Consider the following 27805-nt stretch of genomic DNA (forward strand, 5'->3'; position numbering starts at 1 on the left):
TGAAAATTAAAATTGGGAGACTTATAACATGAAAATGCTGTTGTTCATCTTAATTTTATTATTACATTTCAAATGTAGAAATAATTTCTTAAAAAGTTAACACTCATCATTTGAATATGTGCTCATATATTTCCCAAACTATAATGTTTTCTACTTTGTTAAAATTATGTGTGTGTATTTTAATTGTTCCTCATCTCTTTATTATAGTCAGATATGTCTTTTCTGACCCTTTTATTTTTTTAGTAATCATGGTTATGTATCATTTTATCAGGTGTTATGTATTTAAGACAAAGAATGGAAAAAGGGAAAATATATTCCACTGTCTTTGAGAAGCTTACTTATGTAAGAAATAATTGTTTTGCTTATAATAAACTAATGTCAGTTTAAATAGCTGTCTTTAGAAAGTTAATATGTGGAAAAGAGATTACAGCTGAAAGTGTCACCTTTGCCAGTTATTAAAAGGTTGAAGTATTTACTGAAAAGATCTCACTTGCTACTGCTGAGCCAAAAGATAAAATTGACTCTATGCCGCATCAGACTTCTGCCTGATTAGAGGAAAACAAACTTGAATGAATAGAGACACAAGCCAATATAACCAGAGTATTTCATTTGAGGTAGAAATCAATGTGAATCTGCATTTGTTTTTAGATGTAAAGAAAATGGTTAAATTTACAGTTCCACCCACAATGCATGAGTGTATCTTTTTTCCCACATCCTCACTAACATTTATAATTTGTATTCTTTATGACTGCCATTCTAACTGGAATAAGATGAAATCTTAATGTAGTTTTGATTTGCATTTCAATGGCTGCTAGGAATGTTGAACATTTTTTCATATATCTCTTGGCCATTCACATTTCTTCTTTTAAGAAATGCTTGTTGAGGTTTTATGCCCATTTATTAATTGGGTTATGTGTTTTATGGTGTGAAGTTTTTCAGTTCATTATATATATTCTGTCAGAGGAGTAGCTGGCAAAATTTTCTCCCATTCTAAAAGTTTTCTCTTCACACTCTTCATCATTTCCTTTGCTGTGCATAGCTTTTTAATTTGATACCATCTCATTTATTTATTCTTGGTTTTATTTTTGAGCTTTCGAAGTTTTGCTAAGGAAGTTGGTGTCTCTAACAATATGTTGGAGTGTTGACCCTATGCTTTCTTCTAGCAGTTGCAGTTTCTGGTCTAATTCCTAGGTTTTTAATCCATTTTGACTTCTATATAGGATGAGATGCAGGGACCCAGCTATCCTGGTCCTTGGTTTTTATCCAAAAGAACTAAAATCAGCATACTATAGTGATATAGCCACATGTTCATAACAGCACAATTCACAATAGCCAAGTTAGGGATACAATCCAGGTGCTCATCAACACATAAATGGACAAAGAAAATGTACTATATATTCAGCCATAAAAAAGAATAAAATTATGGCATTTTCTGGTAAATGGATGGAACTGGAGAACATCATTTAAGAGAAATAAACCAGACTCAGAAAGTCAAGGGTCAATTGTTTTTGTCATATACAGAAGCTAGAACAAAGTAAGGGGAAAAGGGCAAATCCCATGAGAACAGAGGGGATATCAGTGGATTAGAGGAAGAGGATTCAGAGAGAGAGGAGGAACAGGAAAGGGGAGGAACTGAAAAATAAAATTGATGAAATTATGCTAAATATATATGAATATGCCACAGTTAATGCCACCTTTATGTATATCTATAAAAGCCAGCTTAAAAACAAACAAACAGATAAATAGAAGGAAGACCAGTAGAGTAGATGAAGGGGGATAGAGGGAGGGAGTAAGGGAGTGAAAGAGAAAACACTGGGGACTGAAATGTAATACTTTGTATGAGGTCAGGCATATCTGATTATGTAAAAATGAACCCCACTATTGTGTGTAATTATAACAAACTAATAAAAACATTTAATAAGTGGTTTAAGTCTGCATATTAATTATTTTTTCATAAAAATCGCCCCTAAATTTTAGTACTTAAAACAATAATAATAATAAAACACATTCATCATAATATCCATGAGCAGGAATTCCAGAACAACTTAGTTGGTTGTTTCTTATACAGGGTAACTCTTAGGTTGTAGTCTAGCTGTCAGTCAGGATAACAGTCCTGTAAAGATTCCATTGGTGGCAGATACATTCCAACTCTGAGATAGCTCACCACAGTGGCCATGAGTTGATGCCAGCTGTTGTTGGGGGGTATTAATTTCTGCCATGTGAACTTTTATGCCAGCTGCTTGAGCATTTTCACAGTATAACAACTGGCTTTCTTTACAATCAGTGGTTCATGAGAGATCCAGGCAGACACTATGACGACTAAGTTGAACTTGCCTCAGTAGTCGTTGTTCATGATTCCATTAGTTGGGTAGGCCTCAACTATGCAATGTGGGTAGGAACTAGACGAAAGTGTCAATGCTAGGAGAAAAGAGTCAATGGGTAGCTTGGTATTTGCCTACCATAAGTTAGGAAACAGTACTGTAATTTACTCTATTCCTCATAGATAAAATATGAAAAAATGCCAAAGAATAGTTACCACTTTTAATTATTGTTTTAATTAAAAGTAGGCAAACATGGAGGAGTTGCTTAATAATACAGTGTGTTCCTTGGAAACATTGAGATGGAGCTAGATTAAAAAAAATTCAATTTACAAGTTTCTAATTTTAATTGATTGTGATACTGCAGGTTTCCAGTGATGAGTTTTGCTCCCTCAACATTAAACTCAAATGTTGAAGTTTGAACATTAGAAAAGCATGCCAAAGCAAGCATATAAAGCAGGGTTCAGGGAGGGAGATGGGGGCCACAGTTGATATCCTGGTGTTCCCAGAAGCGAGGTGTTCTTCCCTTTTTATATGTCCTAGTCTTCCTTTGTTCTGCCCTCTTCCCCTATTCTTTCTCCTTCCTGTGAACATGACTAGGCCCAGGAATGCCTGGTGGGATGGCCAAAAGTTGGGAAACAGGTGGGCTGAAGGCGGCAGGGCAAGCTGGTGCAGCAAGGACACATTAACAATCTTATAGCTCCCCGTAGGGAGGAGCAATTCCTGGAACAGGTTACCTTGGCAACATGTTGGAGCTGGGGTGGGTTTTTGATAAGGGTGAAGAAAAGTATCTGAAGGAATTAGCATTTCAGTTATTCAGGGGACAGTCTCCAACTACCTCAACTCACTCAAAATTGTCCTGACTTAATCCAACCTGACTTGATCTACTTATCTATGCTAACTGCCTGTCTAATTCTGGCTTCATTCCCTTCTCTTATTTTAGGAACACCCTATGTCTGTAAGGAAATGGGATGATGACCATTCTGGCTTCTTAAAGCTGGAAGTGGGCAGTGTGGAGCAAGCAGTTTTGGAGTTCTCTTTTAGGAGCCAAGTTAGATTGAAGTCAGGTTGGGGAAAAACAGGTTGTAAGGTCATCTGGAGATGGGTGCTTCTATGAGAGAGAAACAAAAAACATGAGTACTGAATAAATGTTACAGCATCTGGAACATGTCAATGTATACCATGAAGATAATAGTAAGTTCTCTTACCAGGCAGTGTCAGGGTTGATAAGTTGTCCCCATAATAAGGTTGGAGAGGACAAGGTCTTCATTTGGGAATGTTTATCTTCAACATCCCCAGAGTTTTCAGGAATGTAAACACAACATTTCACTTTTAATGTTACAGATGTCCATCGCCTTAAGATGTAGTTAAGGTACTTAATGTCATCTGATCTTGTAAAACCTTCCTGCTGGTGTGTCCTCTGTCTAGTAGAGAAGCCTTTATTTCTGATACTTAGGGCTAGATAATCATATTAGTAAATATTATTCCTACCTGTGTAGGAGTTTAGGAAGATCTGTAGGCCTTAAACTGTCTAAAAACTTCTGACTTGGCAGTTTCACTTTATAGTTATTAGGCATTCCTTTCTTAGAATCTCTCTTTTGTAGCCTCCAATCTTACTTATTTTGGGGAGGCTAACACATAAGTACATCTTAAGTTACACTAAACTATTATTTTTTAAATATGTAGGAATGGCTGTGTTTTGGTTTTAACTGTTTTTGCTACCTATTTAAGATAAAGTAGGTCAAACTGACCTTTGTTTCTATCTATTGTTAAGGGTCAGCTGAGTTCCCATGGGAATCACTCTTGGGGGAACCTGAGAGCAGCTTCTTAGTTTTGCTAGTGCTATTTGCATAATTTTTAAAAAAAATATTTATATGTGGATTTTAAATAATGTTTTGCCTTTATGAAAGTATGTAAAAGCATCATAACAAATAATGTTCTAATTTCTTGCTTGACCATGTGGTTCCCTTGGATGCATCAGGGATATCTCCCTTCTCCAATGACTCTGCTCTTCATATCAAGTGCACTGATTGGCTTTCTGTTCCCTCACTAGTTCCTTCTCATTAATCTCCCTGATCAGTAGGTTATGTGGCCCAGAGTTGCAAAGCTTTTTAGAAGTTCCCTGTTCCCTGGATTCAGACTGGGTCAGAGGGCAAGAGCCAAATATTGGTTTTCCTGGCCCTTTTAATTTAACTTTAATTTTTAAGTCTTGATCTTAAACATCTAGCAAATCAGTCTCACCAGTATTAAATTAAGAGTACTAGGCTTTAACTTTAATGTCTATAACTTTACAGTCATTTACCCTTTTTTATTAATTCGGGTCTGTCCTGTATGTGATGGCTTATTATCTTAAATTAACTCAGGTTGTGTTCTTGAAGCAATACCTCTGCAAAACATTAATAGGCAACATTTAGACAGTTTATAAGAAAATACAAAATAAAATTAACAAGAGTAAAAACATATCTAGTTTGTGTAATAGCTACCTTGAATTTTGTCTGTGTTATACATTATATCCCCTATTTGAGATCCTAGTAATCTTAACACCAAAAATCAATCTTTTGATCACAACTTTAAATAAACTGAAGTCTGGCTTACTTTGGAGGCATTCTGCCATGTGGTAAGGTGGGAGGCCTTATCTCAGGTAAGGTGGGGCTTTTTATAAATATTAGGTAAAGTGTTCTAGTTCTGAAGCTAATCTTTGCTTCTTAAATATCATTTTACAGAGTTTAAATATATTGTTGCTTGAGTTCACATGAATAGTATATAACACAATATGATATTATATTTAAAACATGAATTAACAAAAGGCTGATAGCATTTAATCTTTTGTGGAAAAGTAGCAAAATGCTTTTGTGTTTTATAATATTAACCTTTACATAGATTAGGTTCTCATTAATTTAAAAATACCTTTAAATTGTTCCCCAGTGTAAAAAGTAACATAAAATTTTATATATATTATTGATAATAGGTTCAGTTATAGAACATTAAATGATATAAATAAATCTCCAATAAAGTTTGTTATCCTTAGAAGCTTAAAATTACCAAATTAATGTTTTGAGAAATCTTTGTCCTTTTAACACATAGATTAAACTTTGGATTCTATCAGTAAATTAACATTTTACCTTAGGGAAAAAACCCTTAAACAGCTTTGACTGATTGTTTCACATATATAAATATCCAACTTACACAGATCTTCTTTGTCACTAACTCAAACCCTCTTATTTATCACATAAAGACTTTCTTATCCAGAAACACTTTTTTTCCTTCTATTAAGTATGGTTTCCAAACCTAGAACCTTCTAATTCCTCCTTCCTATCTGTTAACTCCCTTTTTTGTTCACATTCTGAAACAATTCTTGTAAATTTCTGAATTTAGGCAAATTATTTCATTTTAATAAAAAGAAATCATTTATGTTAATTACAGTACTCTTAATTGGAACAGTTGGAATTTTGGGGCCTTTGTATATAGAAATATTCTATAAACCTTTGTATGTAGAATCATGTGTGTTTTACCATTTTATGAAAACACAATGTATAAGTATATAGAATTATAACTGTTGGGACTTTAAATTCTTAGCAACCTTTTCAGTGATGAAAAAGCACTTTATACACTTTTTGTCTTCATTTACAATTTATGAAAACGTCGATAATGTTACCCAATAGAATTCAAGAATTTAAGAGTACTTGATTTAACAGGTACTTAACAGTTAGCATTTTAACCCTGTAAATTAAACAGACGTCTAACAAACAAAATTACTCATAAATATGAGTAATTCTATGTCAAATCTACTCTACTATTTTACCAAAACATCAGACAAATGTATTGAACAGTATTAGTCATTTCTTCCTTGCTGAAGAAAAGTCCTAGAAACAATGGATATTAGACATTTTATAGACATCAACATTTTATTAGTTCTTTAGCCACCTAGAGAGACTTGTGAGGTAAGTTTAATTTTAAAGATATCTTTACTTTCATTGATTTACACAATTTAAATTGAAGCATTTCAAATCACATAAATTAAAGATATTTGGATCCATTTTTTAAAAATTTATGAGGGCTCCTTATATATCTTCCAATTTTGATATCAGGTACATGATATATAGACATACACACATATAGACATACAACACATAACACAAGTGTGCATACATAACTACAAGGCAAAGGCCTTGTAGCTTTTCACAGGTGAATCTCCATTGCAATGTTACAGATGTTTAAAAACTTCATAGTTGAATAAAAATTAAGACTGATTGCAAAAACATTAAGCTAGATCTGTAGGATCAAAATCATGAGCTTAAAAAAAAAAAGTAAAAGAAAAAGAAAAGAAAAAATACAGAATCTAAGTAAAAGCAAGTGTCTTAGAAAAATGACCAGCCAGTAATTAGTAAAGTATCATACAATTTACTTTTATGTTTAGTCTAGTTTGAGTTCAGGTAAAAGACACTTTAACTTTTTATTTTTCCTTTGGCCTCAGATCAGTCTCCTACTGAGTTTGCAGGCTTCTTCCATTTGTATTTCAATGTAAGTCCTGGCTGAGATCTGGAAGGAGCTGGGGAAAACTGCCATTCTGAGCAGAAACTTCTTGCCTAAGGTGTTTTAACCATTTTTTTTCCTAGTTGGTAATTGAACAGGTTTGGATGTTGAAAATTATGATACCTTACTTTCTATTACTTTTAAGAACAAAGCTATGATAACAAAGCTGAGATAAGCTACTGGCTGTTGAGCAGGTCAATTATTTTGTTGGACCATTCCAAAGGTCTCAGCAACAAACAGATTAAATCTTTCTTCATAGGTAAGTTGAGGACAGGGGCTCAAAATAAGGCCCTGTTTTAATGTCTTAAAGCCTTCTAAAACCTGTTCATAACTCAGAGGGGTAGTTTATCAAAACTTTTTTGATAAATTTATCCTTTAAAAGTAGTGGCCCTTTATGGATTCAGGATTTACAGTGGTGTGTTTTTTGCTGGGGCATGGGCAAGATGTAGGGCCATCCCCAAATTCTTTAGCTGCTTGCTTTAGGGTGACTTTCTTCTTGTAGGCTAAAGCCTGGCTAAGTAATAATATCTTTCCAGGTGAGGTCAAGCATCTGACATAAGTTCTAAAACATCTCAGTATATTTTATTTAGATCCCCCCCAAATCTCCCTGAATTTGTTCTTATTTGTTTTAACCTGGGGGTGAGGAGCATGTTCCCTTGATTTCTCTTCCTCTGTAGGTGATTTCTTAAGTCTTTCTCTCATGGTAGACATTGAGGTTAGGCCTGACAACAAATGAAAATTAGGCACTCTTCCTGATCATTTGTAATTTCCCAGTATGTAGACTAGTGGTCAATCTACACACTGACTTGAGAGAGAAGCTCCCACCTGAGTGATGGAAAATTCAAGTATTCTCCCTTGTCAGAGAAAAATGTTTACCCAATATATTAGGGATGTCTCCATAAACTTGAGGTTCATTATGGTCCAAAAAACCCACCTCTCATCACCTAGATTTGCCAGTTATTTCTGGCCTCCTTTAGCAAAGTGCTAGGGTCCCAGTTTTCCCTATGCCAGATACTCTGGGAGGATTCAGATTTAAGAACATTACTGCTTTCCTCCTTGCCTCCATAACTCCTGATAATGAAAAAATGAGGATAATTGTATATGTATTAACCTTTTTTTTGCCTAATTGTTGTCCTGTAGACTAAAGAAATCTCCAGAGGGTAAGGGGAACATCTACAGGTTAAAGTGCATAACAAACACCCGTTTCTGGAGGAGTTTATGGAAGGTGTTGGTTAAAATAGAATGCCTCCCTCTTACAGCATTTTTTAAAAAATACATTGAGTACATCTGAGCATAGGAACAGTAATGGGAGATTTTAAATTGGCTTGTGAAGGCTAACTATGAGAACAAAGGGAACCTGGATTTTTTTTACTAATCATCCCATGTCTCTCAGTCCTACAATCTGAATTACTAGCTCCTGATTTGGAAGGAAGGGGAGTATCCAGGAGGGAATGGATGTGGGGGTGGAGAATATTGGGCAGCCCACATGGAGGCAAATGTAATTGGGGCTTTTCTTCAGTGCCATTCATCTACCAATCACCCTAGATACCACTTAGGGCCGGCCCTCAGGGGGTGGTTCAAGAGAAGGAACCTTAGGATTTTCACCTGAGTGTAGCCCAGGACAGGAATTCTGCAGTTGTTCCAAACTCTTTCATCCATCTCCATGCATCCAAGGCAGATTGGGACTATGGACAGTGTGTACTCATTCGGATTGTTCTCTGGGCCAGGACAGAAACGTAGGAAATGGCTTTTGCCAAATGCAACATGCCTGCTCTCTATTGAACAGGTGATTAAGAGCTGCCTTGACTGGGAAACCTTTCACATGAGTCTTGAAGAGTGGCAGCTGCACTGACTGCATTTAAGTAGCCAAGGGGTGCCCATCACCCTCCAAAATGAAAGAGACAGAAAGATGCACCTCAAACAGATGTGGGGTGCACGAAAAGGAGCTTACCTCAGTGTAGATCTTGGTGGAACCTCCTAATATGATACCACCAGTAACTAGTGTTCTACTCCCTCAGATGTTGAAGTTTGAACATTAGAGAAGCACACCGAGGCAAGCCTATAAAGTAGGATTTATTTAAAAAGGAGTAACATAGACTTCTCCCAAAATGGAGAAGGGGGCCATAGCTGATATCCTGGTATTCCAAGAAGCAAGGTGTTCTTCCCTTTTAATATGTCCTAGGCTACCTTTGTTCTCCTGCCTTCTTCCCCTTATCTTTCTACTTCCTGAGAACCTGACTAGGCCCAGGAATGCTTGGTGGGATGGCCAAAAGGTGGGAAACAGGTGGGCTGAATGGGGAGGGGCAGGATGGTGCAGCCCAGGACACACTAATTAACAACTTTATAGCTCCCTGTAGGGAGAGGCAATTCCTGGGACAGGTTACCTTAGCAACAGTTGGAAGCAGGGGCAGGTTTTGATAAGGGTGGAGGAAGGGCTCTGAAGTAATTAACATTTCAATTTCTCAGGGGACAGTCTCCAACTTCCCAGGACTCACTGAAAATTGTCCTGACACTATCTGACCTGTCTAGATTTATCTATCTTTTCTGACTGCCTGTCTAATTCTGGCTTCACCACCAAGCATTTCCTGGGCCTAGTCACATAGGCAGGAAAGAGAAAAATAAGGGAAAAAGAGCAGGAGAACAAAAGAAGGCTAGGATATGTAAAAAAGGCAAAATGCCCTCGCTTCTTGGGATACCCAGATACCAGCTATGGCCCCCTTCTTTCTTCTGGGAGAAGTCTATGTTACCCCTTTTTAAATAAACCCTGCTTTATATGCTTGCCTCTGCATGCTTCTCTAATGTTGTACTTCAACATGGGAGGGAGCAGGACTCATCACTGGTAACCAGTGGTATCATTACCACTATATCAGTTCTTCTTCACTATATATTTATTTGAGGGGAGGGTACTGGGGATGTAATCCAGGGGCAACTTAACACTGAGCCACATTCCAAGCCTGTATTTATACTTTTATTTTGGGACATGGTCTCATTAAGTTTCTTAGGGCCTCACTAATTTGCTGAGGCTGGCCTTGAACTTGTGATCTTTCTACCTCAGCCTCCAGAGACACTGAAATTATAGATTTGTACCACTGTGTTGGTTCAACTGTACCTTTTTGAAGACAAGTTCTTTGTGACTTCACACTGCATTACTACACCATGCTATAATAGGAAGATACAAAATGTATAATATACCAAGTTTATAAAATTATATTAAAATGTTGGGACCTTCTCAGAGAAAATTCATTAACATTTATGCTCCTCTAGCTAAAATACATTGGCATTCATAGTGTGCATATGTAAGTGTATAACACAAAAATTCTGAATACCTGACATTTGTTTCTCCAGCTCTTGATTTGGAGGAAGATAAATTGTATCCTTTAAAAATTATGAAGATGACAAAATTTTTCTTCTTTGCACTGAACACCCAGCCTCGGTTTATTTTTTCTTTCATGTTAACCTCTCTCCTTAGCTGGGTTTAGAATTCATCTAAGGTGAAGAATTGTTTTGGATTAGAGTATTCCTAATATCAAGCACTGTGTCTTTCATCAAAGTCTAAAAGAATCTGACAGATCTATTTAGCAGTGTACCTTTTGCATTCTCAGGGGGCTTTTTTTCTTCCCTAGGGGTGATTTTTCCTCTCAGGATATCCAGGGTTCCCTTTTCTTCAGCTACCGCTTTGAGCACAGAGGAATACTGTCACTTTATCTGTCATGTTCACTTATTAATTGATAGATTTTTTCTCAGAGATAAAATAGTGGCTGCCAATGTATTAGCTAAACCAGACAGAGCACTTCAAATGCTCCATCTCCAAGTGGTAAGTGCTAGAATCATTTTAAGTGTTCCTGACAGCCAGATGGAGGTGTTGAAAAGGGTTATTCCAGGATATTTTCAAGCCAAAAAGTAAATAAGAGGAGATAGCTAAACAGGGGCTTTAGGAAGACCATCCTAGTAACTCCAGCAGCTGAAGGACTTGTTTTCCAACCTCTTCAAATACTAATGCATACCTACTGTATACACCTACAGAGGTGTGTCTGAAAAATACCCTCATGGTGAAGTTCTCAGTAGTATTATACCTTTCCTTTCACCCAGTCAGTAGGCACTTTGCCTTCTTTGTCAAAAAATTATTTTTAATAATGTGATTCAAACTTTTTTACATCTTCCCTAATGGGTTGATAGACAATTTCTTGTTTTCTTCGTTATTTCTTGTTTTGATAATGAGTATATGACAATAAAATATACTATCAATATGTGATGTAACTCTTCTCTATTTTCTTTCCATGTGTGTGCGCGCGCGGACACGCTCGCATACTCGCACGCTGCGGATTAAACTCAGGGCCTTGCATATGCTAGGAAAGCACTCTATTGCTGAACACATCCCAATTCCTTTTTATCTTAAGGGAGAATCTTGTTAAGTTGCCCAAATTGGGCTCAAACTGGAGATCCTCTTGCCTCAGCCTCCAGAGTAACTAAGGTCATAGCCCTGCCCTACTATGCTCAGCTGCATTACTCTATTAAAATATTCAAAGGGACCGTGTGAATTATGAAGATGCACAGTAAATATACAATCTCAAGTAATAATTCACAAACAGGCCTACTTAAATTTTTTTTTTGTTATGAAAATAGCAAATGATAAAACTAGGAATAATTATATGGTATGTTAAACATAATCATGAAAAGGAATTTAGAAGAGGATGAAACATTATAACCAGGATTATAATTTTTCTAAGATTAAGAAATTATACCCATTTAGTGTAGGTAACTTGCCCAAGTACTCATAATGCTGTTAGACTGGCACCATCTGTGCTTCATACATGAAAAATCACTATTCGTCAAAGGTATCCAAGATTTAATATTGAGAAGTGGAGAACAAGAACACATCCAAGAGGAAGTATTTGAGCAGGTAGAGAATAAGGTGAGGAAAGGGAAAACCAGATTGAATGATAAGCTAAAAGTAAGAGGACTGGATATGTCAGTCAAGGAAAACAAGGAGGGCACACTACACCCAATCTCCTTGCTAGGTTCTGCCCTTCAAATTTTATAGTCCAAGAGAGATATGGAGGATTCAGTAATATCTCTAACTACAATAGTAAATAGCATACCACATAGTAAGAAATTTACAAGAAAAATAAAAGAAAATATTTCTCATGTATTATTTTTAAGTTTTAGAAAAAGAAAGATGATTTATGTTTGTACCAACCAAATCATCAGAGCATCAAAAACAAGGTGCCTAAAGAAAGGGAAACCCTACCAATGTCATACAGGAAAAGGAATTCTTTCATGTTTCAAGCCCTTTCCAATGAAATAACTAATATATCTTTTTTCCCCTCAAAATAAGAGGTGTTGATCTCACAATCATTTTTCTATACATCCCACATATTAAAGTTTGTAATCTATAGAAACTATAAGATAGGACTAGAAAATTTACCATCACTAAATATGAGTGCCTGCAGTTTCAGTTGCTTCCTGCCACGCAGAACATACTGCCTACAGATAATCTGTCTAGAGGGAAGTTTCCCAGGGTAAGGCACAATAAGGATTTCATACCTGCAGATGGTGTACTTCAAAAGTGAGAACAATTTTTATGAACTGAATAATTGAGCCCCTTCAAATCCATATGTTGAAAGGTAATGCTCAATATGATAGTATTTGTGGGTAGAGGCTTAGATAGATGATTAGATCACGAGGGTCACTTTCATGAATGGAATTAGTTACCTCACAGAGAAGACTCAAAGAGCTCTCTTGCCCCTTCCAGCTTATGAAGTTACATTAAAAAAATGTCTATTAACCAACAATAGGCCCTCACCATAAAACATATTCTGCACCTTTATCTTAGACTTTCCAACTCTCAACCTCCAGAACTATAATAAATTTTTGATGTTATTTCTGTTGCTTATAAGCCAACCAGTTTATAGTATTCTGTTCTAGTAGCCCCAATAGACTAAAACAATAATCAAGTGCTAGGATTTTCCCTTAAGGGAGAAGAAGAGAAGGTAAAGGTAAATAGAAGGGGAAAAAAGAGTGGTAGAGTAAGAAAAGAAAAGAAAACAATAGTTCAATGAACCTTCTAGGTCTTTTGCCTGTTTACCTTTTAGAGACTCTTCCCGGAATCTTTGCTTACATGGGTACATATGTATCCTGGACCTGAGGGATGGTCAGGAGAATCAGAGGATTACCAGGATTGCATATAAAATTTGCCCAATTGAGATGAAGCATCTGTATCAACAGAAGAGAGGCCCTCACTGCCTTACTGCATACAATGGAAGTAGAAGTGACAAGAGAAGGAGACAGGATGTGGATCAGGAATTCCTTCTGGCACAGAACTCAGACTCCTCTGTCTTAAGAATTCTAAATTTGCTTTTACCTTCCAAATTATTAGGGGCAAATCAGAATCAAGATCTGGAGCCTATCTAATCAAACACTCTATTTGTTTGATTTATACCTTTCAGTATCAAAACATAGTATTTGGGCCTTTGTATTCTTGCCCTGCGGCCAAAAGAAGTTAGAAATGGACTTGAGTTGAACACTTATCTTCCATGAGAGAGTCTAATTCTGCCATCCACAGTGATGCAATGTAACCACCAGATAAAGAGTTAGCAGTCTGAGGAACTTGGGTGTTGGGGATGCAAATCAGGTCAAGATGGCGCCTGGCACTTTGCCAGGAGGAGTGGTTTGTGAAGCAACGCCAGCGAGCCATTAAGATGATGAGGATTCCTTATTGGCTGACTGTTGTAGCTAGATGATGTTAATTGAGTTAAGCTGTGTGTAATTAGTTGAGTATATATACCTCTGCTGTCCGGCAGAGAAGCTGCTCCTGCTACCTTGGGTGCCCGCTACTTTGAGTTGTCGCTCAGTTCCCGCTGAGTTCACTTGTAATAAAGCAGTTCCTGTTTCAACTTTCAAGTTGCTTGTCACCTCCGGGTTATCTGCCCAGCCGGACTGCGGCACTTGGTAAATAGAAAACCAGCAAACATATTCCTCAACTTTTTCAAATAAACATATAAAACTTTAGTTCATGCAGGGGGCAACACATTGTGTTCCATTAGGATCTAATTTAGTATTGGAAATCACATGTTGAAGAAAGTTTTGATCCATCTACTTAGAAAAGTAATTTCATGCATACACTGATTATGTTTTATGAATGTCCTGTGATACAAAACCTAGACAGTTTAGTGAGCTTTGCATTTAACCAATATATGCAACAACAAAAACAACAACAACAAAAAACTTAGAAAAGGAAAAGTTTATTTGGCTCATGGTTCCAGAGGTTCAGTCCATGGTAGGCCAATTTCATTGTTCTGTGTTCTATGTCAGAAAGTCATGGCAGAGCAGAGTAGCTCAGGACATGACAGCCAGAAAGCTGAAAGTTTCATTTACCAGGACAAACTGTAAACTCTAAAGGCATCCCCTCAGTGACCTACTTCCTCAAACCAAACCCCACCTATCTACAGTTACTAGTTAATCCATTCAAGTGAATTCATCTACTGGTTAGGTTACAGTTTTCATAATACAGTCATTTCACCTATGAATATTCCTGAATTACCAGGGAGCCTTTAGGTGATACCTCATATCCAATCCATAGCATTTGATTATGAACAGGTTACTCATTATACTGTAAATCAACAAACGTTTCATTTCTATTTTTTTCCTAACTGAATAGTTTACACCTCATTGAAGCCTCCGAACTTGGTACCTCAGTGGGTAAAAGCTCCAGGTGGATCCACAGCAAGATACAAAGGCATGTTAAACAGCTGATATCAGTTGGGATACCCATGCACTTTCCTACATCTTCAGGTACAGTAGATGAAAGCAGAAAGTTGCTTTACTGTTTATCCCAAATTGGAAAAAAAAAAAAAGTTAACAAGAGGATAGTGAACTATAAGATATTAAGTATTTGACATTCCTGGTTCTTGTGCTCCTTTAAAGTCTCTTGATCATTCCAAACAATATTATTTTATCTAAATTCTCCACAATTTCAATAAAGGTACATGTCCAATATATATTTTTCTTCTAGTTTTTGTTCATTCAGTATGTATTAACTGACTTCTATAGTCAGATGGTGCTGCAGGACCTGAGTATAGAACAGTAAATAAGGCAATGATTCTTTTTCTCTCAGGGAGCTTAGGTTCTAGTGTTCTGTGTGGGGACATAGAGGCAAAGGACCACAGTAAACCAATAAATTCCAGTGAGTGGTAAGAGTTACAGAGTTAAGGAAGTAGACCAAGATAGTTAGGAAAAACCAGGAATCATTGCTATTTTGTAAATATTCATAAAATGTGGTTAGGAAAGTTTTTTGTTTGTTTGTTTTTAATATTTTCTGGTTATCAATGGATCTTTTCTATTATATTTATTTATTTATATGTGTTTCTAAGGATCAAACCCAGGGCCTCACACATGCCAGGCAAGTGCTCTACCTCTGAGCCACAGCTCCAGCACCAGTGGTTAGAAAAGTTTTACAGAAGAATTGGGGTTCACATGAAGGTGATAAGAGGGAAACCTTCTGTTCGTAAATGGAGTAAGTGTCCCACAGAAAAAGAATAGCACAGGAAAAATGCAACTATGTATACCATGTTCTGGGAGCACATATGTGGCTGCCATAGAAAGAATGAAAGGGATAGTAAGGGCAAGGCTGGGATGTAGCTCAGTGGTATAATGCTTTTTTGACTTGTGCAAGACCCTGAGTTCAATCCCCAGCATGGCAAGAAAGTAAAACAAAACAAGTTCAGGGAAACTGGCTCAGAATGTCAGCAGGAAGAAAGCTTATATTAGGACTTTGCTTTTCACTCTGAGCCATTGGAGAGATTTATGAAGAGTGGCAAACAAGACACATTTTTTTTTTAAATGACCATTCTGGATTCTATGTTGAGGTTTCAAGAAATTAGGATAAGCTAAGTCATGCTGAATTGAGTAATACCCCAAACATTTTAGTAGATTGCAAACATAAAGCTATTTCATATTTATTCTACATCTACATTGTTCATCATGAAGAGGATTCTGTTCAGTGCAGTTATTCAAGGACCCAAATTATGAACTGACTGCCACAATCAAAGTGTAAAGAAAATAGCATAAACCATGCACTGACTCCTAAAGGTATTTCCTCTGAATGTCCCCATCACTTCTGATTACATTTCACTGGCCCATGTAGTGACATGAACTTACCTGAATCCAACTGGTTAGAAAAGACTCAATGCTAAAATCTGCCAAAATATGGAAACAGATTTTCTTGAATTGGCCAATGTCCTTTCTTTAGGGTCTAAAATGTGAAGAATATACATGAAAAACTCCTCCACAAGGGAAAAAAATTCAAACTCTATACAAGAATATTATTAGGCTTCGGAGTACAAAATTGAACACTCTATATCTTGTTGAAGCACTTCTTGTTCTAAAGACATAAGGAAAAAAAAAAAAACAAACAAACAGCTCATCTTATCATCCCCTCACCTGTTTTCTCACTCCCACTTAAGGAAAAAAGACAAAACTGGAACAAATATCCCTGTTTGAAAGAGAAATAAGGGGATTGTGGGCACTTGGAAGCCACTGAACCATAGAACTTGTACATCACTCTGAGTAGGAATCCTAACCTTTTTCCCTGAGAGTAGCCCTGCAACAGGTAGTTCTCAAGAGTTCTCGGTGTTGATCTCCCTTCAAGATTATTCTCGCTGGATACTCCTGAAAAGAATATGAGAAATGTGGTCTCATTTAGACTGGAACAACTTTCAGAGCTTTCTTTATCCCCTGAAGATCTGAGGCCTAGGAAATATTTTAAGTATCTGATGGTCTCAGCTTTACAGGCTAATGGATTTTTTGACAGTACACTTCTTACAAAGCTATAGCCACTTCTTCCCTATTTGTTTTTAGTCAGCTCTATGGGCCAACAATCTCATTCACAGTTCTATTGTAGACATGTCTCCTCTCTGAACTTCATTGTGAGTATAAATTTAACGTATGTCTCTCTAGGCCTTCTTGTTCAATTGAAAATATTTTTATATGTACTGTCAATTCAGAGTATATTGGTTATGATAGGTTAAGTTAACCTAATTGCCAACCTGAAACCTTTAGTCATTTAAGGCAACAACATTTATTTTTCTTCTATCCTACAAATCTACTCAGCTTTTCCAGGGGATCTGATCTTGTAATAAGAGCCTTAGTGAATGTATTACATTAGCTCCATCAGTAATACTGGTTAAAGCTGCATCCCAGAAAGGTACAAATTGATTCTTATATATTTCACTGGCCACAGGGCCATACTTGTGTCTAAGTGGGTAGAGAAGAAGATTCCTAACATACAGCCAGAGCATGAGAAGTAACATTAGCTAAATATCCTAATGAATACCATAATGAAAGTCAATGAAATAAGAGAGACCACATAGGAGGGTGGTGACATTAAACCAGAGTGAGACAGTTGTGGCATGCATGGATCAGGGCTAAATATGTGGAGGAAAAGTCATACAAGTATGGAAAAGTTTTGAAAAGTGATCCAGCAAAACTGACTTAGGAAATGAGAACTTTAGATTGATTAACTCCTACAAGATAGAAAGCTAAGGAGTTAATCAATTTTAAGTTCTGACTTGAGCAACTAGGATAGATTTGCTACTTAACAGATTCAAAGATACGCAAGGAGCCATTTTGGAAAGTAATATAAAAAATTCAACTTTTCATATGTTAATTTTGAGGTGCATACTATTTGATTAGTTCTTCACATGCATCTGAATTTCTGAAGAAAAGCCACTTCTGCCATGGCCCACTGGTTACACTTTCTATAAATCTAAAACTAAAACTGTACACGTTACACAAATAATTCAGCCATTTTGGACTTATGATCACTCTCAATCTGTTTTTTTCAATGCTCTTTTATCTACATGTACTCAAATTTTGTAAGATTTATTATGCATTCTTATATTCAGTGACCCATAACCTTCAAGACTTCGGGCTAATGACATTAATTAAAAGTTTCTTATTATGCTCTCTTTAGAAAAAATTGATCTTAGAGAAAGCAAGAATTCCACATCACTCATCAAAAGTTCTTGCTTTTTAATTTTATTTAACACTAAAATTTCCTTTTTAAGTAAATTATGTTACTCTTATACTGACAGAAAAATACTCCTATTTTCTAACCATAATTTTAAATATAAATGGGCACAGAAATTATCAAAATCAAATATGCTATATATGTCTCAGAACCTACTCCCCAAATATTGGAACTTATGATCAGTTCAGACAACTTTTTAAGTTTGTAAGTTCTCAGATCTTCAGGGGATAAAGAAAGCTCTGAAAGTTTTTCCAGTCTAAATGAGACCACATTTCTCATATTCTTTTTAGGAGTATCCAGCAAGAATAATAACTTTGTAAGTTCTTTTACAGTAACATAGACCAAGGGCTACTCTAAAGGCTAAAGGGATAATAACTTGCTACTTGCTGTCCGGTACCACTGGGCATTAATCTCTTCCAGATCCTACTCACATTTTTGCTGAGTTAGAACTCAGCTTAATCTAGGCATGGTGACACATGCCTGTAATTCTCACAGCTCAGGAGGCTGAGGCAGGAGGATCATAAGTTCAACCTCAGCAACTTAGCAAAGCCCTAAGTGACTTAGAGAGACCCTGTCTCAAATTTAAAAAATAATAATAAAACATGGGCTGGGGATGGGACTCAGTGATTAAACAGGCTCAATCCCTGGTACAAGAAAAGAAAAAAAAAAAGAACTCAGCCCAAACTCAATGTCAAGCATCTTTGCCTGGGGTTCTATTGGCACATTCTGAAACCTTTGCCAATTTTTCAGCACAATTCTGCTGTGAATGTTTGCAGTTTTAACATTATGGGAAAAGGGAGAGTGTTGGCTGGGTGGAGACCAGAACACTTGTTCATCCTATCTAAGTAAAGAGTAGAGAATTGCCAACACCAAGAGCACCCTCTTACACCTACAGTGTTTCACCCAACTCTGACCCAATATGAAGGTCACAGTATTCTGCTTCACACTGTCCACTAGAGCTGTAGTAGCTGTAGTAGTAATCATGTCTCAATAAGTAACTCTCTATGCATGGAGATATAAATGTGGGTTACAGACCTCACTCCAGTCACCCAATCTTATTTTTTCGTTTTGTTTAATGCTATTTTCCCTCAGCTTATTTCCCCTTTACTTAAAGTTGAATGAGATGAAATCTTTTATATGTTCAGGTTGGCCCTTCAGCTTCTCATGTAAGCATGAGATTGATCTTTGCATGAGTTTGTGTCATTTATTTCTAGTACAGGTCATAATACATGAAAAAAAATGTAAATCTCATAAAACATCAGCATTTTGTCCTTTCTTTGCTGAGTACTGCAAAACTGATGTTTGCACAGACATTTTTGCCCTTCAGAAACTTGTTCTAAATTCAGCAACCAGTCAAGCACAGGTGCAAAAGCTCTCCCAGCTTTCACTCCATGTTTCAACTTAAATAATCTATCTCTGCATTATCCAGCTGTGCATCAGTCTCTAAGATATTTCATTCTTTTTTCTTTCCACGAGAATTTCATTGTGGAGCCCAAATTCTTCCTTCCAGGAATATTTCTCAACTACTTGAAAAATGACTGGGCTTTTTTCATATTCTAATCATACCCTTTACAGATCTTTCTTTTTAAAGAATAAACAAACATTCATTTGACATTTCATGTTAGATAAAATGGGAATGTAAGCCACCCTCCATGAGCATTCTTCCTTCAATAGTCCTGCATAAAACATAATTTTCATATTGTAAAACCTAAGCTCCTGCACCTTCTTTGACAACTCTCCCCTCGTGAACCTCCTAAACACAGCTGTGTCTTGTTGGGAGTCACCCCAGCTCCAAAGACTAACTTCCCCATCCCCCAGAAGAGCCCTCCAATGGTGAGCCCTGCTGGTTCACATGATCCTTACCCACCAATCAGACTAGTCCTGCTGGCTCACATGATCCTTACCCACCAATCAGAAAACACCCCATGCCAACTGTCAACCATTCTGTTATAACTGTCAAATCACCCTGGCTCTATAAATATGTAGAGCTATTCCTCAATAAACAGGCATTTTCTTGACAACAAGCCTTGTTCGTTCTTTCATGTCTCCTATGTACTTCAGTCCTTTGCACTAGCTCTGGCTGACTCCTACTCTGGGATTCTATTCATGAGTGCTTCAGAGGATTTCTTGACTGGCATGAGAGGCACACATTGAATTAAACAAAGCAGATACTGATACCATGAACAACTCAGCAACCAAGAATAACAAACCCTTGCTTAGAGCCTTAAAGCTTTAGGAACTTATGATGAGAATTATTGAAACTCAACAATACATAAATATGCCAAAACATGAAATCCAGAGGATATTTTAATGAGAATCATTGATAACACGTATGGTGGTACTGTGTTTGAGAAGTGCATATTTTATTTCTTAACTCGTTTCATCTTCACAATGTCTTAAGAATTCAATACTATTATTTGTCTAGATCTTAATAGAAAACCAAGGCAATGAGAGGCTGAGACACCTACTAAAGGTTACTCATTTGGCAATAATTTAAGACATGCTTCAAAAATCACATTCATTTTCTATGAAGTTACTTTAATAATTCTGATGAAGACCCCCTTCTCACCAAAGGGCATTAAGGAAACTGCCTACTCATGCCCCCTTCCTCCTCTGCCATTCTGCTGCTTAACATGGCATGACCCAAAGTCAAGAGTCCCTGCTGGTAGGTAATTCATTTTTTCTGCTCTTTTTAATAATGTGTGCTTTTTTTCTTTGATGAGACTCTAGTGTTTTGTTCCATTAAAATTAGAACATCCATTTTTCTTGCTATTATTTATAACCTCTTTTCACTATCTTACTAAAATCCAGTGTGCAAGTTGGAAAAGTTGTGGGTCAAAAAAGAAAAACCCTGAACCACCACAAAAATATATTGAGTATGTGTACATGTATTTATGTGTATTAATTATTTATCCAAGGCAACACAGAAAATAAATGGTAGAATGAAACTTTGATGTGTCTTGGCATCTGGGCCATGTCTTCCACATTTGTGCAGGTAACTACTGTTAGTTACTATCTCTTATACTATAGAAATAATAATAATTCCATAATAATAGAATTTACATGGTAATTACTAGGTGCATGAGTCTCATAAAAAGGGCTAGTGTATAGTTAATAATAAATCATGGCTATTACAACTTTCACTGTATGTGAGATTTTTCTGGTTAGTTTTTAGAAGTGCCATCACCATAATTTTTCTTTCTACATTTTCTTTCTTGACTCTCAGCTGTCCTTATTCATCCTCATTGACCTGGAAACCTGTTTTGTCCAGGAAATTCCATCATGTCATTATCCAAGTTACTTATTAAGCTTAGTGGTTGCTAGGTGCCCCAGAGATGCAGTCCTAGCTCTCTAACACGCAGCTTCCCTTTCTCAAGCTCACTCCCCTCCAGTCCCCTTACATTGCAGTAACACAGAGCCATTCCTCATCTCTCTCGCCTTTTACTGCTCATTGAGTTGACTTCTACCTTCCTTTTCTGAGCCACAGCTCATATGGCATAACCTATGGGACCTCCTCCAATATAGCCAGGACCAAGGACGGAACCCTTGGTATATACCCTCTGTAGTGAGTAGAAGGTTTTTCTATAGCTCCCTGCAGCACACAACACACTGTATTCTAATAGTCTGCTTGTGTGTGTGTGTGTGTGTGTGTGCTTCTTGAGACTTACCCAGGCTTTGACATTCTGAGACCAAGTATATGCCTTTTTTAGTGTCACTAAAAGGCTTGACATATGCTAATGAACCCGGATACATTTAAGGAATAAGACATAAAATCATTTAATGAAAAACATTAAAATGGACCATATGGGAAAATAAACAATGTCAATGGTGAAGTTACAATTTCACCTTTTTCTCATTTCCAAGGATGCTGAGTCAATTATTGATAGAAATACTGATGTACAAGGGAGCAGGGCATTGCCTGAAAAGACAAGTTCAGAACTACTGCCCCATGGTAAGTGCACAGACTGGATTGGAGGTCACCAGGGAGAGTTAAGAGAGGGGCAATGCCTTCTGTGGAAGAAGTTTAAGAGAGGTTGTTTATGAGAGAGAGTAATAGGTGAGGGATATTGGAGAGTGGACAGAGGAAAGAAGTGGGAGTGAAGAAGAAAGAAGGCAGGAGAGATGAAAGGAAGAAGAGAAGGAAAGCAAGGAAGGAAAAGAGAGAGGGAAGAAAGGGATGGGGGAAGGAGGAAGTAAGAAGAGTAATGCAGGGGATCACAGATACAGAACAGAAGTATTCGGTCCTGTGTCAGACTGAAAAGAACAATAACTAAGACTATTCCTTTAGGGAAATACTTATTTTATAGCAGAAACTCTAATGTGCTTTTTAAAGAATGAGCTTTGAGGGTAAACAAAATTCAGCAATAGCATGTCTTCCTTTCTAAAAGACAGGACCCCCTCTTCAACAAATGGTGCTGGGAAAACTGAAAATCCACATGTAACAAAATGAAATTAAACCTCTATCTCTCTCCATGCACAAAACTCAAGTCAAAGTGGATCAAGGACCTAAGAATTAAACCAGAGTCATTGCATCTAATGGAAGAAAAATCTCCACCACAACGGATTAGGCCCCAACTTTCTTAATAAAAATCCTACAATGCAAGAATTAAAACCAAGAACCAATAAATGGGGCAGATTAAAACTAAAAAGCTTCTTCTCAGCAAAAGAAGCAATCAGTGAGGTGAATAGAGAGCCTACAGAATGGGAGCAAATCTTTACCACAAGCACATCAGATAGAGCACTAATCTCTAGGGTATATAAAGCACTCAAAAACCTTAACACCAAAAAAAAAAAAAAAAACACAAAAAAACAAAAAAACAAGCCAATCAATAAATGGGCCAAGGAACTGAGCTGACACTTCTTGGAATGTAGGGCACGTCACATCAGAGAAATAGAAACCTATGATGGAGAAAAGGAAACCTAACTTGCAGAGTGATGCTCACTTCCTGGTCTTGGGGCTGCACATGGCTAAGATGGCGCCTGGCAGTCAGCCAGAAGGTGTTACCGTGGGTTGTGACGAAAATCAGACAACCTCTAGGATTGGCTCAGAACCCTTCCACCCTCGTGGACAGCTCTATCTCCCCTTAATGGGTATACATGTGAACTCTCCTCACCCTGCTGACTTTTATCCTGATTGGCTTCTGTGCCTTATATTAGCTGTGTGTGCTTCCTCAATAAACGAGCTCCAGCCTTGACTGGTCTCCCTGACGCATCGGATTGTCCTCTGGGAAGGAGGGCTGGGTGCGGGTGGTCAGTCGGCCCTCTCCTTTCTTGGCTCGTCCTGACCGGGGCGTGTTCTCTCTATCTCTCCTGCAGGTCAGGGGGGAAGGAGGACTAAAAACCCCAACATCAGAAGAGGATATAGAATCAATCAACGAACAAATGAAAAAATGTTCAACATCTCTAGCAATTAGAGAAATGCAAATCAAAAATACTCTAAGTGGGGCTGGGGATGTGGCTCAAGCGGTAGAGCGCTCGCCTGGCATGCGTGGGGCGTTGGGTTCGATCCTCAGCGCCACATACAAATAAAATAAAGATGTTGTGTCCACCGAAAACAAAAAAATAAATATTAAAAAATTCCTCTCTCTCTCTCTCTCAAAAAAATACTCTAAGATTTCATCTCACTCCAGTCAGAATGGCAGCTATTGTGAAGACAAACAACAATAAGTGTTGGTGAGGATGTAAGGAAAAAGATACACTCATACATTGCTGGTGGGACTACAAATTGCTACAGCCAATATGGAAAGCAGTATAGAGATTCCTTGGAAAACACTGGAACCATCATTTGACCCAGCTATCCCACTTTGCTATTTATATCTAAAGGACTTAAAAACAGCATACTACAGGGACACAGCCATATCAATGTTTGTAGCAGCACAATTCACAATAACTAAATTGTAGAATTGACCCAGATGCCCTTCAGTAGATGAATAGATAGGGAAACTTTGGTATATATACACAATGGAACACTACACAGCATTAAAAGAGAATAAAATCATGGTATTTGCAGGTAAATGGATTAAGTTGGAGAATATAATGCTAAATGAAGCAAATCAATTCCAAAAAACCAAAGGCCAAATGTTTTCTTTGATATGAGGATGCAGACCCATAATGGCAATTGGGGGAGGGGGCATGGGAGGAATGGAGGAACTTTAGATAGGGCAAAGGAGTGGGAGAGGAAAAGAGGGGATAAAGAGGTAAGAATGATGGTGGAATAAGTTAGACATCATTACTCTAAGTACAAGACATGAATGGTATGAAGACACTTTGTGTACAACCAGTGTATTGAAAAATTGTGCTCTGTACGTGTAATATGAAATGAATTGCATTCTTCCATCATGTATAACAAATCAGAATAAAAAAATAATGTAAATAAATAAAAGAGAGGACCAATGATTTACTGAACCAACAAATACTTTTAAGTACTTTATCTGTGCCATACAGGAAACAGGAAACAAGGAGATGTTCTCTTCTTTAATTGTTTTATAGTTCAGCCAAGGAGGGCGAGATATGAATTATTTATAATTCCAGGCATCATGCTATATTTTTTACATGCATTTTATTTATTTGATTCTTAAAATAACCTTGCAGTGATGGTCTTGTTATTTAAAGCTGGTGCTGTTTTAAAGATTAAAATATATATATATATATATATATATATATATATATATATATATATATATGACCTGGAGGCAGAGATTTTCAACCTTTGCCACATGCTGAAATTGCCAAGAAAGCTCCATGAAGTCAGTAACACAAAACAGAGGTTATGATTTGGTTTATTTGTAGTAAAGACTAGAACTACATGTATTTTTTAAACTCCTAGTAATACTGATATGCAGGCAATTTTGAAAATATTTGGCTGTACTGGGGTTATAATTTTCCAGTGTTCCTTTATTGATAGTTTGTAAGCCCAGACTGAAGACCCAAATCCTTTAGAGGCCAGCACTGGAATGCTTAATGTCTGATTATTTCTTTATGTTCACATCAAAAGACCTTAAGAAAGGAAAACAGTTGTAGGTTTTTCACTGAATGCATGTCTGTTGCTGATCTAAAATTCCATGATAATATGTTATGTGTTTAAAATTGTAGGATGCCAGGCACAGTGCATGCCTATAATCCAGGCAACCTGGGAGGCTGAGGCAGGAGGATCGCAAGTTCAAAGTTAGCCACAGCAACTTAGCGACGCCCTAAAAAACTTGGTGAGGTCCTAAGATAATAATGAAAAGGATTGGAATGTGGCTCAGTAGTTAAATCCCTTGGGTTCAATCCCTGGTATGAGAAAAATAGATAAATAAATAAACAAATAAATAAAATTAGTAGGAGAATAATATTGAAAGAAGGGCATGCTAGACATAAGGATAAAGTATTTCTTGTGGTTTCTATTAAGAGGTTGGAAGCAAATTAAGATTAGCAGTCCTAGCCCAGTATGGTGGCGCTCGCCTGTGATCCCAGTGGCTCAGGAAGCTAAGGCAGGAAGATCATGAGTTCAAAGCCAGACTCAGCAAAAAGAAAGGTGCCAAGAAACTCACTGAGACCCTATCTCTTAATAAAGTACAAAAATAAGGCTTGGGATGTGGCTCAGTGGTATAGCATCCCTGAGTTCAATACCTGGTATTAAGAAAAAAAAATAAGATTAGCGTTTCTACTTAATAACCTTCCTCCTTCTTGCCCAGGAAACCTGACTTGAAGGACCATGGATAGTATTTTACTCCATGTTCATCATCCCTCTTACCATCTAATGAGGTAGTGGCACTCCATGCATTGAATGCCCTCTTTCATTTCTGGATATTAAGTTAAAAGTTCTAAATGATCGTTTTCCAAGTGATTTGAAGAGATTCCCTGACTGGAATATATTACAGCAATCTAATAGGAACATAGTAAAGGTTTCAAGGTAGATATTTTTAAAAGAAACCAAAGAAAAATAATACAGAGAATAAAAAATGATACCTCAATGAAAAGAAACTGTTAACTAACAACTAAAAGTTATGATGCTATATAAATAAAGTAGGAACATAACAGAACAAAAATATATATTCAGCAAAATAAAGAACTCTTAGAAACTAAAATACTGTTAACTGGCATTATAAATTAATCAAAACCAGTGAAAATAAATTTGGTAAAATACATAAGAAGTTAAAAAGAGTTACAAACCAATGTAAGTAAGAGGGGAAGATAAAAAAAAACTAGAATGTTGTTACAAGAAATTCAACAGCTAATAGGTCTAATAACTAGATAGAAGGATGAAATGAGCAAGAAGATAATTTTAAAAGTATAATACAAGAAAATACCCCAAAGCACTATACAAAAGTTTATTGGACCTAGAATAATGAAAGAGAAATGTTATTAAATGTAAAGAGAATATTTTTAAAAGCTCTCAGGAAAGAAAATGTTCACAAATGTTAAAACTGAGAATAAGATCACAAACTTTTCATCAATAACAACACTGAAGACCAGGAAGTACAGAAATACCTTCACACCGGAGCACAAAGGATTTTCAATCTTAAGTTTTATAAACAAACTGCAATAATAAATAAAGACTTTTTAGCAAAAAAGTTAAATGTTTTATTTGTCATGTGTCACTTAATAGGAAGCACTGAGAAAATATGATTTAGCAAAATGAAGTTGTTTGAAACTTGTGAAGCTGGCCCTTGATAATTGCTTGAACTCCAACACTAGAGATGAAGAAAAACAATAGCCAAGATGAGGTTTCTGCCTGATAGAGCAAGCAGTCCTTTTGAGAAGGAGAGAAACAAGGTGTGAGATATTTCAGCTAGGAAAAAAAAAAACTGATAAATTATCTGATGCATTTAAGTACATTAAAAATATACCCTTAGTATTTAAAAACTATTTTGGATTCTTTAGACAAATAAAACAAAATGTCCATTAAAAAATAAGCAAATGCAGAAGAGGCCAACCATTAACACAATAAAATAAAATATTATGAAACAGAAACTCATATAACCCTTTCTAAAGTAAAATTAATTCTGAAGAAATGAAAGTCCTTTAGTGGTTTGCTAAATTATTTGCCTTCCTCTTAATTTGAATCCCAATTTGTTAACCTCCTCAGTATCTACCAAAGACTTTGATAAAATCTCCAACCACGTTTTAAACAATATTCTGTGGCTTACTCTCGGACCTGGTTAAAAAACCAATTCTCTTTCAGTTTCAGCATCTGGGGAAGTCTTTGCCTTTGGATTTCTGTCATCTTCCATAGGCTTCATTTGCATACATTAAACTGAATGAGACATATTCTATTTCTCAAAGTGAACTCCAACCAAATAACTGGAGTGGAATGAAATTCTTCCTTCTTTTCAAGTCCCCATTTCAGCCTCTGCCATGAAAAATCAGGTGGCCTGTTGTGCACTTTGCTGTGTTCATTTGAGGACATCAAGCTGTTCAGCAACATGCAAATGAAATTCCCCTCAGGATTGTATATTCCTGCACTCAGTACAAGGAAAACGACAATGAAGATTTAATGTAAAGCCTTGAAATGTCAGGGACATTTATATTTTTCCTCTCACAAGTCTGCATGTGTTTTGAAACCAGAATACATTTCATTTATAAGAAAATTAGTTAAAATTCTGTCTGTAATATGGAAGAGAGAGAGAAACAGCCTGAATCCACTTAAAAGTCAAAAGTGAATTCAATTTATTTTGTTCTAAAATTTATCTAAATTACATTCTTCTGACTTATTGAAAGCCCTCCTCGCATGTCATCCACCACCAGTTTCAACAAAGTAGTAAGCAGGATTTTAAAACTCTAGTATAAAAAATTTAGTGTTTCCTTAAGATCTAAAATCATTTTGCATGTGGGGTTTTTTATTTCTAAAATTTGGTCAAGGCACAAAGCAAGAAAAAATTTGGAAAACAGAACATCTATCTGTTTATAGTCATCTGCCTGCCAAATTAATTCTCAAAGCTAGGGA

The sequence above is a fragment of the Marmota marmota genome, unplaced genomic scaffold, assembly GCF_001458135.2.
Source record: "Marmota marmota marmota unplaced genomic scaffold, marMar, whole genome shotgun sequence".
In the NCBI taxonomy this organism is placed as follows: domain Eukaryota; kingdom Metazoa; phylum Chordata; class Mammalia; order Rodentia; family Sciuridae; genus Marmota; species Marmota marmota.